This window comes from Dendrobates tinctorius, unplaced genomic scaffold (assembly GCF_039654945.1).
Source record: "Dendrobates tinctorius isolate UK_male_01 unplaced genomic scaffold, ASM3965494v1 ptg000016l, whole genome shotgun sequence".
Classification (NCBI taxonomy): Eukaryota; Metazoa; Chordata; class Amphibia; order Anura; family Dendrobatidae; genus Dendrobates; species Dendrobates tinctorius.
In genome coordinates this window covers 51,837,501-51,854,031 of record NW_027361684.1, presented here as the reverse complement: position 1 = coordinate 51,854,031, position 16,531 = coordinate 51,837,501, and the positions used below count along the sequence as shown (strand labels likewise).

General features: G+C 43.9%; 1 protein-coding gene across 3 annotated transcripts in view; it reads right to left on the bottom strand.

Annotated features, from left to right (window-relative positions):
- Positions 1-5,099: 5,099 nt before the first annotated feature.
- SMPX (small muscle protein X-linked) overlaps positions 5,100-16,531 on the bottom strand; it is a 156,356-nt gene continuing 144,924 nt past the window's right edge. For all 3 annotated transcript variants that reach the window (XM_073565844.1, XM_073565843.1, XM_073565845.1), the window contains one exon: positions 5,100-5,471. The gene's annotated coding sequence lies outside the window, so the exon portion shown is untranslated. The remainder of the gene's footprint in view (positions 5,472-16,531) is intronic.

Here is a 16,531-nt window from a genome sequence, read left to right as displayed (position 1 = left end):
TGACTAGTCTGGGGCAACTAACATGAATTCCCAGAGGAGCACTGCATGGCCTAGAATTCTGCTTAGACTAGTTTGGTAATGTCCACAAGGAAAAATGTTCCTCGTTAGACCACATATTAAAATGTCACACAACCAAAATGTCACAACCTACATGCAACAAACAATCTGACATATACCTTTTCAATTCCACAGCAAGATGTCTGATTGCTGCCAGTAAATGGAAACTTTTAAAGATCTCGTAATGAATATCATCTTTAAACAATTTTATCTTTACTCAAGGCTGATACACTACATAAAGGGGTTGACACAAGATCTACATGATTACATTTGCAAAGTGCTTGTAAAAACTATTATTAAATATCCTCATGGTTCTTGAGAATGGATCGATTTTTTAATGCTAAAATTTACATCTTGTTGCCTAGGTGTCACGTCTCCGTCAGATTTGGGGCCTGCTGTTCCGGTCGCAGCCACTAGGAGGCGCCGGGCCGCCACTTCGCCGTCAGACTCGGGGACGGCTGTTCCTGCCTCGGCCACTGGGAGGCGCCGTGGTTCTATTACGTCGCCGTCAGACTCAGGGCCTATGGTCCCAGCTGTAGCCACTAGGAGGCGCCGGTCTGTCACGTCACCGTTGGATTCGAGGCCTGCTGTTCCGGTCACGGCCACTAGGAGGCGCCAGACCGCCACTTCACTGTCAGACTCTGGGACGGCTGTTCCTGCCTCGGCCACTGGGAGGCGCCGTGGTCCGCCCGTGAGTTATGGTGGTGACAGAGAAGTGGCTCCTGCGCAGGCATCTGGTGGGCGCAGGCTCCGCCCCTCTGTCAGTCATCAGGGGGTTACTGCAACACCATCTGGCCAGGTCCTGGGGGTGGCCCTAATGACATCACCAGTCCAGGAACCTGTGAGGGATGACCTGATCCCTCAAATACCTTGGGACTGGTCTTGCAAGCCGCCGGATACATTCTTGGTTCCCCTGTGTGTTACTTAGTGATTGATTTCTGTTTGACTCTGACCTCAGCCTGGATTTCTGACCCCTCTTTTGCCTGACGATTCTGTACATCTGCTACTCTCCTGGTTTGTGACCTTGGCCTGGATATTCTGACTCTGCTACTTCCTAACGATTCTGTACCTCTGCCGCTATCCTGGTTTTTGACTCTGACCTTGGCCTGAAATTGACTCTGCAATTGCCTGCCGTTTTTGTACTTCACTCTGACGACCGTCCTGCTCTGGCCGCTGCTCCTATTCAGACAGTACCTCCTGGGCTCTGTTGTAAATCCAGATCCCTGTACAGGGGTAAAGGGTATCAGTGTTTCTCGGGGTGTTGCCTGGCTGCAGCCCAGAACCGCAGACGGACGTTACACTAGGTTTCTGACCACCTTGCAGTCTCAGTGTAGATGGGTACCTAGGCAGGAGGCATGTGCCACTTTCAGGTTATATGCTTTAGAGCCTGTAAGCACCACTCTGAAGATCACTAGATCATACCAGCCTTAGTTCTATTGCAAATGTCCTAGACAGAAGTAAAGCTGCCTCAGCTAGCAGCATGGGAGTCCATGCCGCTGTCAGCCTTTAGGAGTGTACTGCCCCTGGTAAGATGGGAGACTATGGAACAGTTGTAAGGGAGGGAGATATGATGTATTTCTTGCTTCCCTTCTTCGGATTGCCCCTTCGAATGTTAATATGTACATATTGCTAATTGATAATGTTTATGACAAGTGCCAGTGGTACTGCTACATAGAAATACTGTATGTATTATCACTCATCTCTTATGGTTTTGCCACAAGTATATCTGTGTTACCATTTTGTAGAGGACTGTTTTATATTGCCTTATGTTCCTTTGGTATAATATGTGTGAGTAATGTTTATGTACAGATAGGGTAAGTCAGTACATCCTTTTTGGGGGGACATTAGAGGAGGGCACTTTAGTATATAGTTTACATAGTTATGGGTAAGTGTAGTTCTGTTGTGGGCTACTAGATGGGGGCATACTAGTGGGCCTCATAGGCATAGCTGATAGGATGTTTATAGAGGGTTAATTGTAGGAGGGGGTTCCAGATAGTAAAAGGGGAGTTTGTAGGAAGTTAGGGGAGACGGGGCCAGGATGCCCTAGTGTCCACATGTGCTATATGCCTGGACAGCTTGGCAGCCACGCAACGTTCAAATGCTATAGCCCACGTTACCCACGGTCACTGTGTGTCATAGCAGTGGGCAGGAAAGGAAAGATGTGGCCACTTATCGCCTGGGAGGATCCAGCTCAAAGGATAAAATTCATGGATTTTATTTTCAACTTGATAAAAGCATTAATACAGAGGGGCAGCTATGTACAGATAGGTATACCCTGTGGGGGGAGTTACCTTGGACTGAATTGCAGAGCACCTGGACGCGTTTCAAACACAAGGTGTAACAATTATCTCTTATTTGACAAAAATTTTTTTTTTTACAAAACAATGGTGTTTCAATGGGTGCCAAATTTTCTCCTTCATTTGCAAATTTAGTTATGGCGTGGTGGGAAGAGGTATTTATCTTTGGTTGTAACAATCCCTTTTCAGATAATTTACAATGGAATTATCGCTTCAAAGGTGATTTATTATTAATTTGGAAAGGGGATAGTAATTTGATTCCTTTGTTTGTTGAGTACATTCATTCCAGCTTATTTAATCTGGGTTTTACTCATATTTTTGATTCTAAAGAAATTTATTTTTTGGATTTACGCTTAACAGGTGTACCTCATCAGTATATCTCTAGTACCACTTTTCGAAAAAAAAACGCAGGGAATACTATTTTACATGCCACCAGTTTTCATCCGGCACACACTATAAAATCAATTCCCGTAGGTGAGCTAACACGAGCCAAACGAAATTGTAGCAACAAATTTTTGCATAATAAAGAGGTTAACATTATCAAAAATAGACTTGGAAATCGCAGTTTTCCTGCTTGGACTATAAATCGTGCTATTAATATTACAGAAACTAAAACTAGAGACTCTCTTACTCAGAAGCAGACTTCTTCTCAAAAAAATCCTTTTGATTGTCCGACTTTAGTATTAACTTATAGTTCCCATTTTCGCTCCATTTCAAATATCATCCATAAGAATTTACATATATTGAGAAATTATGACATTATTGTTAATCTGTTGGGAGAAGGTATCAAAATTGTTTCTAGAAAAGCATCTACTTTGGGAAATGTTTTGTCACCGAGTTTTTTAGATAGACAAAAAAATTCCAGTGCTGGTAACTGGTTATCAACTGTGGGTTACCACAAATGTGGACACTCGTTGTGTAAAACATGTTCTTTTTCGTATAAAACTACTCATTTTTATAATGCAGCAGATAGCAAGTCTTATAAAATTCAGAATTTTCTCAATTGCAATTCCGATTATGTCATCTATATTATAGAATGCACACATTGTGCATTAAAATATGTCGGATCTACCATTCGCAAATTGAGAGAAAGGTTTTCGTGAACATTTGTATGATATTTTACATAGTACCACCAGACATATGTCTAATATCTCTAAACACTTTGTGTCTGCACACAATAGAAGTGTTTCTTTTTGCAGGGTTTATGCAATTGAACGTATCAGAAAACATCCCAGGGGAGGTGACCGTGAACAAGTGCTGTGCAATAGAGAAGCTTTTTGGACTTTCTTGTAGGACACACATGTACCTTCGGGTCTTAATCTAAGAAAGAAATTCATGTTATATTATTGATTTTTCGATATTTTGTTTTTTTATCCATTTTTGTATAAAATGTATTTCTTTTCTTTTTTATTGCTTATACATTGCACTTTTGCATTTTGGTTTATGTGTGTTGGTATCACATGTGTTTTTGTAATTATTAGTTTCACCTGTTCATTTTCTTTATACAATGTATTGTTTGCTTCAGAGCTCAGCCTGAGTTTAAGAACCTTGGGCTCGAAACGCGTCCAGGTGCTCTGCAATTCAGTCCAAGGTAATTCCACTCACAGGGTATACCTATCTGTACATAGCTGCCCCTCTGTATTAATGATTTTATCGAATTGAAAATAAAATCCATGAATTTTATCCTTTGAGCTGGATCCTCCCTATTTTTTGGAATACTTCTCATGTTTGCAGAGACTAATCCGTGCTCGGATTGCATCATGCTGGTGAAGAAAGTGGAGGTGAGCTGAAAAAATTCTTGTGTGTACTGCACAGAAGCGACAGCCAGAAAGGGAAAGATGAGTAAACCAGTAAATGTCACGATGTACCAAATGTGGATGTAGCGTGTGAAGTACGCAGTAAAGAAAGTGTTAAAGTTAACTTGGAGTGCCCTAGTCTATCCCTTTCCCCCATTACTCCCGGAGGTGGAGATGCCGGGTTCACGTGCCTTGCTATGGTCATATATCAACCCTAATCTGTCCCCTACCCACCCTCAGTAGTAGGAACCTGAACTTTATAGGAATACACTAACCAGACAAACAAGGGAAAATGGATAAGGATAAGTAAAAATACCAATTATAAAAAAAGCACACCAAACAACACAGGGGAGTTAAAGGAAGGAGAAACCAAACAGGAGAGAATTAGGATGTATGCACAAACAAAACTCCAATCAACAATTTCCCTTGAACAAATTCCAAACACCAACTCTAACCACAAACTACACCTCCAACTGCACAACCAGGCAGTAAGAACTGACAGTGGCAATTCCTAAGTGCTATAGGCGAGCAAATATAGCAGAGGAGAGTGGCAAACACTGAACAGCTGAGACAATCAAGGAAGGAAAGCTCTAGGAGCTTCAACCGAACAGATTAATCCTTGCACTGTTAGAAAGGAAAAAACTTGCACTGTTTAATACGATGGTGAAGTACTTCTAACCAGTGAAGGAGTACATGAAACCAAACACCACAATCTTCTGGCCCCTCTTTTTTGGAGTATCCCTGTGACAGACACTGCATTATACTGCATCCAACACTATGCAAAGTCTCTAGATGGCAATTAGCTATAGTTAGGAGTTGGAGAAGGTTAGAAAACATTTTTAAACATAAGTATTTTTTTTATATCTTTTACTAGTTTATCACATTTGACGGGTTGGCATTCAACTTTTTTTTTTTCTTAATTCTTGACCCTTGAAAACAATCACATCTGTATTTCACATGCTTTTTTTATTAAATGATCTGAACATTTCCATATATTTGTGGCTGTTTTTATTAAAGAGTGCCTTGTAAAACAACAGAAAATAATGCATTTGTTTTGCTTTATTATTAACTGGAATTCAAGCTATGGGTCTTAACATTCTGTAGTGTATTTTCTAGAATATGATCCAGATTTTAGGACTATCATGAATACTTTGTAAGAGATCTGACCTATGATGAAGCAATATAAATGTAAAAATAAGTTATTTGCTGTAGCATGGAGATACACAGCATATTATAGGTAGTATACAGTCTTTATACAAATATAAAAAATATTCTTCGGTCTTTCACATCAGTGCTTATTAACTGAGGAGCATTGGCTCACCTGTAAATGAAAGAATAATATGTTAAAATGCTTTATGTATGTACTGTATCTGCTAATAATTTCTTATAAAATGTTTTAAAGAAATTCTTCACTCAGAAAATTAACTAAGCTTTTCCGGTTTAATCCATTACATTCATACAAGATAGATTACCTGTTACCACATTGTATAAAATAGACTATGTCCTATTTCATTATCAGTTTCTTGTTTATGAGATGAAAAAAATGGATGTAAATGAATTCTTTTTAATTTAATCCCTCTTATATTGACTCATATTGTCATTTTTGTATCCATTTTTGATACATCTATTTTTTTTATCTTTCATAATTAGAATGCAAAATGTTATGAAACAATGATCTAAGACTCTGTTCACATTAGCGTCGGGAGTATCTGAAAAAGGGTTAAATCAAAATTTCTGTAAACTATTAATGACATTAATTGCGCATTCTACAACAATATTCTTGTAGCAAATAATACTGGACCCCATTGAAGTTAAAAAGATTGTCTGATTTACTTTATTAATTTTTGGGGGAGAGCGGTCTATCAAGGAAGAATGGGGTGGATGCAAAACAAGTAGGTGGGAAGGTGCAATAAGATGTTTGGCCACAAAAAGGGTACACAGAGCAACTGTCGTACCATGGTTTCTGGAAATCTGACATAGACCAGTGTGGTCATCACACAAAAATGATACATACAACCTGTTGAATTAGTAGGTTCTTTTTTTACCTGCATTTAATTAAGAGACATTTGCCTTAAAAACAAAACCAGGAAACTGAGTATTTTTGCAGACTTCTTGTCTCTACTCAGTCTTCCTAATTATCTAATCAATCATAAAATACCAAAATAGAGTGTTTGTGGTATTTGTGGATAATGAGACCGTACATACCAATGGTACATACAATCCAATTGTTAGGTGAATTACCGTATGTACATGTGGATTATGAGGCATACTGCTCCACACAAGAATGCACTTAGCAGTAGTAGGAAGTTCATGTAAGTTATGCCCTTATGCCTAGATCAGTACTTATAGTCCAAAAATAAAATGCATATGGCAATGTGTAATGAACTCATGAAACAAATTGTCTGATAACTACATACCAAACCGAGTATAGTAATGGAAGCAAATGGTCAACAGTAACAATCACCAAAAACAAAGCAGCACTTGACAATACTAGTGTGCTGATGAATAGCATTCCCCTTGACTAATCAGCAGTTTAAACCTTCAATGTCAAACTCTTTGAGGGCTGCATTTAATTCTGATTACCAATAAGGGAAATTTTCCATGATTATTTCTTTAGTCCCAGGATGCATTTCCAGTTTAGTTTTTTACTTCGGGGATAAGACATGTAAAACTAGAGATGCGCGAATCAGGCAAAATTTGAATTCCAGGAATTTCAATTTTTGGAGACGTTCTTCTGCACAAATGTAATTGCCCCTTTATATGCTTTATGGTCTATGGATTAGGGCCAGCGCCTAATAAACATTATATGTAAAAAATAAAAAAAATCTTTATGCTCACCTCACCGCTCATCTAGAAAGTCCCTGTACTTCTCACCACCATCTACCCAGCCCTCGTTGCATCTTCTGATCCGAACCACTCGCAGTCTGGGTCATGACATTGTAAGGAGGAAGACCAGGTACCTGCAGGGCCACCATCAGGGCATGACAGCCCTTACAAGTGTATGGGGCCCGGTGATTAGGGGGGCCCAACCACGCTGGCAGCCCGGTCCCCGCTAGGGCCCCCCTACATTTTATTCAGGCATCTCCAGTTTTATATTAAACTAGCTGAAGAGCCCGGCGTTGCCCAGGCACAGTAACCAACTGTGGTTAGTTATAACAAATTATAATGATTATATTGCACATAAAAACCGTGCATCTAATCCTCTCCTGTGTGATACTGACTGCTGAGCCGTGTATCTAATCCTATCCTGTGTGATACTGACTGCTGAGCCGTGTAGCTAATCCTATTCTGTGTGATACTGTCTGCCGAGCCGTGTATCTAATACTATTCTGTGTGATACTGTGTGCTGAGCTGCGTTTCTAATCCTATCCTGTGTGATACTGTCTGCTGAGTCATGTATCTATTCTTATCCTGTGTGATACTGACTGTTGAGCTGTGTATCTAATCCTATCCAGTGTGATACTGACTGCTGAGCTGTTTATCTAATCCTATCCTGTGTGATACTGACTGCTGAGCCGTGTGTCTAATCCTATCCTGTGTGATACTGACTGCTGAGCTGTGTATCTAATCCTATCCTGTGTGATACTGACTTCTGAGCTGTGTATCTAATCCTATCCTGTGTGATACTACCTGCTGAGCCATGTATCTATTCCTATCCTGTGTGATACTGCCTGCTGAGCCGTGTATCTATTCCTATCCTGTGTGATACTGACTGCTGAGCTGTGTATCTAATACTATCCTGTGTGATACTGACTGCTGATTTGTGTATCTAATCCTATCCTGTGTGATAGTCTGCTGAACCGTGTATCTAATCCTATCCTGTGTGATACTGTCTGCTGAGCTATGTATCTAATCCTATCCTGTGTGATACTGACTGCTGAGCCGTGTATCTAATCCTATCCTGTGTGAATCATAGAATCGTAGAGTTGGAAGGGACCTCCTGGACCATCTGGTCCAACCCCCTGCTCAAAGCAGGATTCGCTAAATCATCCCAGTCAGATGTCTGTCCAGCCTCTGTTTGAAGACTTCCATTGAAGGAGAACTCACCACTTCTCGTGGCAGCCTGTTCCACTCATTGATCACTCTAACTGTCAAAAAGTGTTTTCTAACATCTAATCTGTATCTCCTCCCATTCAGTTTCATCCCATTGCTTCTAGTCTTTCCTTGTGCAAATGAGAATAAAGTTGATCCTTCTACAATGTGACAACCCTTTAGATATTTGTAGACAGCTATTAAGTCTCCTCTCAGTCTTCTCTTTTGCAAACTAAACATTCCCAAATCCTGCAACCTTTCCTCATAAGACAGGGTTTGCAGACCGGTCACCATTCTGGTCGCTCTTTTCTGAACTTGCTCCAGTTTGTTGATGTCTTTTTTAAAATGTGGTGCCCAAAACTGGACACAATATTCCAGATGAGGTCTGACCAAAGAGGAGTAGAGGGAAATAATGACTTCACGTGATCTAGACTGTATGCTTCTGCTAATACATTCTAGAATTGCATTTGCCTTTTTTGCTGCTGCATCACACTGTTGACTCATATTCAGTCTGTGATCTATTAGTATACCCAAGTCTTTTTCACATGTGCTGTCACTTAGCCCTATTCCTCCCATTCTGTATATGCTTTTTTCATTTTTATTGTGTGATACTGACTGCTGAGCCGTGGATCTAATCCTATCCTGTGTGATACTGGGCTCCCTCTGCAGTCTGTGTCAGAGGGTGGTGAGGGTTGATTGCAACCAATCACAGCTCATTTTTCATCTTTTAAACAGCTCTGGGACAGCGTGGCGAGTTCTGAGTGGTGACTTTTGTGTTTCGACTTTTATGTGGCGAGGTTGGTGTATGTGTGGTGAAATGTGTGCTGAGGGTGGTATATGTGTTGAAGCACGTGGTAGTGTGTGGCGCATTTTGTGTGTGTGTTCATATCTCCGTGTGTGGTGAGTATCCCATGTCAGGGCCTCACCTTAGCAACTGTATGGTAAATACTCTTTGGCGCCATCGCTCTCATTCTTTAAGTCCCCCTTGTTCACATCTGGCAGCTGTCAATATGCCTCCAACACTTTTCCTTTCATTTATTCCCCCATTATGTAGATAGGGACAAAACTGTTTGGTGAATTGGAATGCGCGGGGTTAAAATTTCACCTCACAACATAGCCTATGATGCTCTCGGGGTTCAGACGTGTGACTGTGCAAAATTTTGTGGCTGTAGCTACGACGGGGCAGATGCCAATACATACACTTTTTCCCCATTATGTAGATAGGGGCAAAATTGCTTGGTGAATTGGAACACGCAGGGTTAAAATTTCACCTCACAACATAGCCTATGACGCTCTTGGGGTCCAGACGTGTGACTGTGCCAAATTTTATGGCTGTAGCTGCGATGGTGCAGATGCCAATCTCGGACATACATACCCATATTGAGCTTTATATATTAGATAAAAACCCAGCGCCTGCCGGGTCCCCCCCCACCTTGGTCCATCCAGCGCAGCAATCGCCCCGTGCACAGTGGTCCAGCCACAGCGCCGCCCTCACGTGACATCACACACTGCTCTGCTCCACTTCTTCATTCGGTGTGCCATGTGGGATGGGAGAGGGAAGGAGCCTCGCCGCTGGAGCGCAGCCAGGTAAGAAGAACTTGTTTTTTTTTGTTTTTTTTGAGAGCGGCGATCCGGGGGGCCCGGGGCAGACTGTGAGACGGGGGCAAAATGCTGGATGCTAAGGCAGAATGCAGTAGACTGGGGCAGAATGCTGGAAGCTGGGGCAGAATGCTGGAAACTGGGGCAGAATGCTGGATGCTGGGGCAGAATGCTGGAGACTGGGGCAGAATGCAGACACGGGGGCAGAATGCTGGACGCTGGGGCAGAATGCTGGATGCTGGGGCAGAATGCTGGAGACGGACAGAATGCTGGATGCTGGGGCAGAATGCTGGACGCTGGGGCAGAACGCTGGATGCTGGGGGCAGAATGCTGGACACTGGGGCAGAATGCTGGACGCTGGGGCAGAATGCAGACACAGGGGCAGAATGCTGGATGCAGAATGCTGGACACTGGGGCAGAATGCTGGACACTGGGGACAGAATGCTGGACATGGGGGCAGAATGCTGGACACGGGGGCAGAATGCTGGACACGGGGGCAGAATGCTGGATGCTGGGGCAGAATGCTGGACGCTGGGGCAGAATGCAGACACGGGGGAAGAATGCTGGACACGGGGGCAAAATGCAGACACAGGGGCAGAATGTTGGATGCTGGGGGCAGAATGCTGGACACTGGGGCAGAATGCTGGAGACTGGGGCAGAATGCTGGACACTGGGGCAGAATGCTGGACACTGGGGGTAGAATGCTGGACACTGGGGGTAGAATGCTGGACACTGGGGGTAGAATGCTGGACACTGGGCGTAGAATGCTGGACACTGGGCGTAGAATGCTGGACACGGGGGCAAAATGCAGACACAGGGGCAGAATGCTGGATGCTGGGGGCAGAATGCTGGACACTGGGGCAGAATGCTGGACACTGGGGCAGAATGCTGGACACTGGGGGTAGAATGCTGGACACTGGGCGTAGAATGCTGGACACTGGGCGTAGAATGCTGGACACTGGGCGTAGAATGCTGGACACTGGGCGTAGAATGCTGGACACTGGGGGTAGAATGCAGACACGGGGGAAGAATGCTGGACACTGGGGCAGAATGCAAGACATGGGGGCAGAATGCTGGACACTGGGGCAGAATGCAGACACTGGGGCAGAATGCAGACACTGGGGCAGAATGCAGACACGGGGGTAGAATGCTGGACACTGGGGCAGAATGCTGGATGCTGGGGCAGAATGCAGACACGGGGGAAGAATGCAGACACAGGGGCAGAATGCTGGATGCTGGGGGCAGAATGCTGGACACTGGGGCAGAATGCTGGACACGGGGGCAGAATGCTGGACACGGGGGCAGAATGCTGGACACTGGGGGTAGAATGCTGGACACTGGGGGTAGAATGCAGACACGGGGGAAGAATGCTGGACACTGAGGCAGAATGCAAGACATGGGGGCAGAATGCTGGACACTGGGGCAGAATGCAGACACTGGGGCAGAATGCAGACACTGGGGCAGAATGCAGACACGGGGGTAGAATGCTGGACACTGGGGCAGAATGCTGGACACTGGGGCAGAATGCTGGACACAAGGGCAGAATGCTGAACACTGGGGCAGAATGCAGACACTAGGGCAGAATGCTGAACACTGGGGCAGAATGCAGACATGGGGTAGAATGCTGGATGCTGGGGGCAGAATGCTAGACACTGGGGGCAAGAAGCTGGACGCTGGGGTAGAATGCAAGACACTGGGGCAGAATACTGGATGCTGGGGCAGAATGCTGGACATGGGGGCAGAATGTGACAGTGAGACACAGGAGGGGGCAGAATGTGACAGTAAGACACAGGAGGGGGCAGAATGCGAGACACAGGGCATGATTGGAGACACAGGGGGCAGGGTTGGAGACAGATCGTGCAGGATCATGGGGCAGGATGGATACGATGGAGACAGATGGGGCAGGATGGGGAAATCATATAGGGCAGAATGGATACTCATGAGGGTGGGATGGGAGAACATATAGCTGAAGCCAGGAATGAGACACACGGGGGTCAGGATGGGGGATATTATTACCATAGGGACTAATTAAGGGATATTATTACTGCAGTGATGTATTTAATTTTTTGAGTATACTGTTTTAAATGGGGGGAGGTCCTGTTACTGTGCAGAGCGACACTGTCGCCCTTTTCTCTTCATGTGGTGTAATGTAGAAGTTGGGAAAAAAATAAGTAATGTGTTCTGCAAGCGGAGCTCTAGATAACTGTGTTATTTCCTGCAGAGATGAGCCCTGGCTGGAAGACGTGATGGCGGTCTGTGCTGGATGAAAGATGAAAAGCAAGGATGAAGGACTTCACTTAGAGACATCACTGGTGATTTAGTGTGTTACCTATACACTGACACTATACAATGTATACTATATACAGAGGTCCTGTGTATAATGTCACCAGTGATCACTGTATTACCTGTACATTACATACAGAGCTCCTGTGTATAATGTCATTGATCACTATATTACCTGTACACAGACACTTCATACTAAGTACAGATCTCCTGTGTATAATGTCACTTATGGTCATAGTATTATGCTTTTTTATTAATGGTCAGTATTGTAGTATTCAGTCACTATGTGGTGGTAATATGTGGTCTGGGCATGGTGCGGTGGTATTTGTCACTTGTATGTGCTATTATTTGGTCACTTTGTGGTGGTAATATGCGGTCTGGTCATGGTGCGGTGGTATTTGTTCCTTGTATGTGATATTATTCGGTCACTATGGTAGTAATATATGGTCTGGTCATGGTGCGGTGGTATTTGTTCCTTGTATGTGATATTATTCGGTCACTATGGTAGTAATATATGGTCTGGTCATGGTGTGGCGGTATTTGTTCCTTGTATGTGGTATTATAGGTCACTATGTGGTGGTAATATGTGGTCTGGACATGGTGTAGTGGCATTTGCTCCTTGTATGTGATATTATTAGTCATTTTAAAAAATGAAAAATAAATAAAACTATACCTAAATTGTATTGCATATTTTAACAAATATTTAATAGGTTACAGTAGATTAGGGCCTGGCCAAAAGTGTCTACCCTGTTATGGTGGCGGCTTAAAAATATCTTTTGGCCAAAGCAAAAGCTGCTGGCTATATGTGTGATCTGGTGATGGGAACTGTTAATGTGTGATAGGTGAGAAGTGGAGTTTTTCCCAAGAGAGAGCGGTGGGACTGTGGAGAGTTCGAGGGGTGGAGGCAGGCCTGGGTGGAGTTTCAAGGGGGCCCCGAAAATTTTGCCAATATTGGGCCCCGAAATTCCTAGTGGCAGCCCTGGGTACCTGTGCTGCGCTGGGTCCGGAACGGTCAAGGTTGTGTCCCCTGTTTCCCAGGGGAAGTAATAGGGAACTGGACAGGCCCCATGACCCAGGAATAGGGTGCGTATTTAATCAGAGAACCCAGCCGGAAGCTAAGGGAGAAAGCTCGCGAAGCTGCAGAGAGGTCCCCACAGGCAGCGTGCGAGCAGCAAGGCAAGCAGCGTGCTCCACACCTGAACCGCCGGCGCTGCGACGAACTACAGCAGACAGAACTGGTGACCTAAAGGCAGGAGGTGAGGCTAAAAGGAAGTGTAAGGGGTATACCGGGACCGTGTAATACCCCACTCTCTACCTTGGTGTTTTGTGTACTTAATTATTGCTGCTATAATGTGTATATATATTGTGTGTAATGTTTAATAATAATGCTTGTGTTAGGGAGAGTGTAGTATTCATTTTTGGCCACTAAATGGGGGGCATTTTAGTATAATTAGCAGGGATAAGTGTTTCACACTATAGATAGTTAAACATAGGAGGGGATAGCTGCAACAAATAGAGGGAGAACTTCCTCAAAGGAGTAAGTCAGACCATGGTGCCCAAACCACCTGCATAGGCTTAAGTGCCCGGAATGATAGCAGTGACCACGCAACGTTCATCAAGGGAGAAGCCCACCCATCAGTAACATCAGGCCAGAATAGCAGCAGGCCAGAACAGCAGTTGGCCACAGGAGTCTGGGAACAGAAGCTTAAGACAGAAACAGTGGCAGTACGAGGAAACAGGTGGCTCCATAATGTGGTAACTTATCGCATGGGCTGATGCCCTCAGATCCAGTACAAAACAGCTGAGGAAACTCACAGATGCAGTGAGCTTAGACCGGGAGGACGCTGTGTCACCGCAGGAGACAGTACAGAAGGGCAGGTCGCTCACCATGTGGCAGCTGACTTCGGAGGCTGATATTTTCATGTCTGGGGTGAAACAGACTAGGGAATGTCTAATCATAACAGAGCTGAACAGGGAGGATGCTGAAGAACTGTATGAGACGGTCCGACCCGTGTACGTGCTGGGTGACAGAGAGAGAAGTTCAGGGAAAGAGGAGGAAATGTACAATATGGAACATGAGTACAGCGCATGTGCCACATAAGAGGAACCGGGTACGGGACAGACACTTGCACCCTGATTTGCCAGTTTATACTCGCCGGTCTACGTTGGACCCGGACAGTGCTGCAGCCTTAATTGTCTTGGCCGCATCAACTTATAGGCTAGGGGCTCAGCGGAAGGTACCCGAGACCGACCGCTGCCACCAGAAAACTGATCCTCGTTGTCTACAGGACCTTCTTGGATAAGCACCGCGCCAGCTGTTGTTGGCGCTACTGACTTCCCAGCAGAATTCACACTCTGCGGAACTTCTGACACGTTAAGTGATTCACAAGAACTGCCTTTACATGATTCATTGTTCCTTAACTCTGCATATCCTTTGCAAATTGAACTGTTTATTCCCTCATTTAACGGTTTACCTCCCTGCGTGGATTATCCCATTGTTAATTAAAATTGTTAACCTCTGCTCTGCCTCCTGTCTATCACTGCATTCCCGCAACCTGTTACAACATCACAACGTGTACCGTGACATTGCACGTACATGCGCAACACTGACCCGAGCCTCATCAGAGCCAGAAGTTCAGTGTGAGGGGCCCGGGGATTTCAGTTTTCACAGCAGAGATCAGAAGATGTAACAAGGACCAGATGGGTGACGGTGAGGAGTGGAGGGTCAGGAGATAAGCAGTGAGGTAAGTATAAGGATTTTTATTTTTTGATGACCACCATTTTACTAAATCTATACTAAAGAATAAGTTGGTATACATGCAACGTGTAGGAACATGTTCACACTGGCCATTAAACAGACAAAACTTAAGATAGAAATAAAATGAACATATGCCCTGCTATAAATAAAAAACAATAATTTATGCAAATAACATAGGGTACTTAATAAGCACTGTTTTTGATTAAAAAAAAAGGGTAAAAGCCATGCTACCAGTCCCAAGGTCTACCCAGTTACCTTATTTTTTCTCTGATTAACGGCCTGTGAGAAAATTCTCCTATACATTGCATTTATAGTATACCAAGTCATATTCCAGTTAATTTCTTTCGTTTTTTGTTTCAGGTTCTTGCACTCAATGCATGCCACCGTGTGGCCTCCCTTTCTTTGAGCCAGGCATTACATGTATATACAGTCATATGTTAAAGTTTGGGCACCCCTATTAATGTTAACCGTTTTTCTTTATAACAATTTTGGATTTTGCAACAGCTATTTCAGGTTCATATATCTAATAATTGATGGACTCAGTTATATTTCTGGATTCAAATGAGGTTTATTGTACTAACAGAAAATGTGCAATCTGCATTTAAACAAAATTTGACCGGTGCAAAAGTATGGGCACCTCAACATAAAAGTGACATTAATATTTCGTAGATCCTCCTTTTGCAAAAATAACAGCCTCTAGTCGCTTCCTGTAGCTATTAATGAGTTCCTGGATCCTGGATGAAGGTATTTGTGACCATTCCTGTTTACAAAACAATTCCAGTTCAGTTAAGTTTGATGGTCGCCGAGCATGGACAGCCCGCTTCAAATCATCCCACAGATGTTCAATGATATTCAGGTCTGGGGACTGGGATGGCCATTCCAGAACATTGTAATTGTTCCTCTGCATGAATGCCTGAGTAGATTTGGAGCGGTGTTTTGGATCATTGTCTTGCTGAAATATCCATCCCCTGCGTAACTTCAACTTCGTCACTGATTCTTGCACATTATTGTCAAGAATCTGCTGATACTGAGTTGAATCCATGCGACCCTCAACTTTAACAAGATTCCTGGTGCCGGCATTGGCCACACAGCCCCAAAGCATGATGGAACCTCCACCAAATCTTACTGTGGTAGCAAGTGTTTTTCTTGGAATGCTGTGTTTTTTAGCCTCCATGCATAACGCCTTTTTGTATGACCAAACAACTCAATCTTTGTTTCATCAGTCCACAGGACCTTCTTCCAAAATGTAACTGGCTTGTCCAAATGTGCTTTTGCATACCTCAGGCGACTCTGTGGCGTGCTTGCAGAAATGGCTTCTTTCGCATCACTCTCCCATACAGCTTCTCCTTGTGCAAAGTGCGCTGTATTGTTGACCGATGCACAGTGACCCCATCTGCAGCAAGATGATGCTGCAGGTCTTTGGAGGTGGTCTGTGGATTGTCCTTGACTGTTCTCACCATTCTTCTTCTCTGCCTTTCTGATATTTTTCTTGGCCTGCCACTTCTGGGCTTAACAAGAACTGTACCTGTGTTCTTCCATTTCCTTACTATGCTCCTCACAGTGGAAACTGACAGGTTAAATCTCTGAGACAACTTTTTGTATCCTTCCCCTGAAAAGCTATGTTGAATAATCTTTGTTTTCAGATCATTTGAGAGTTGTTTTGAGGAGCCCATAATGCCACTCTTCATAGGAGAATCAAATAGGAGAAC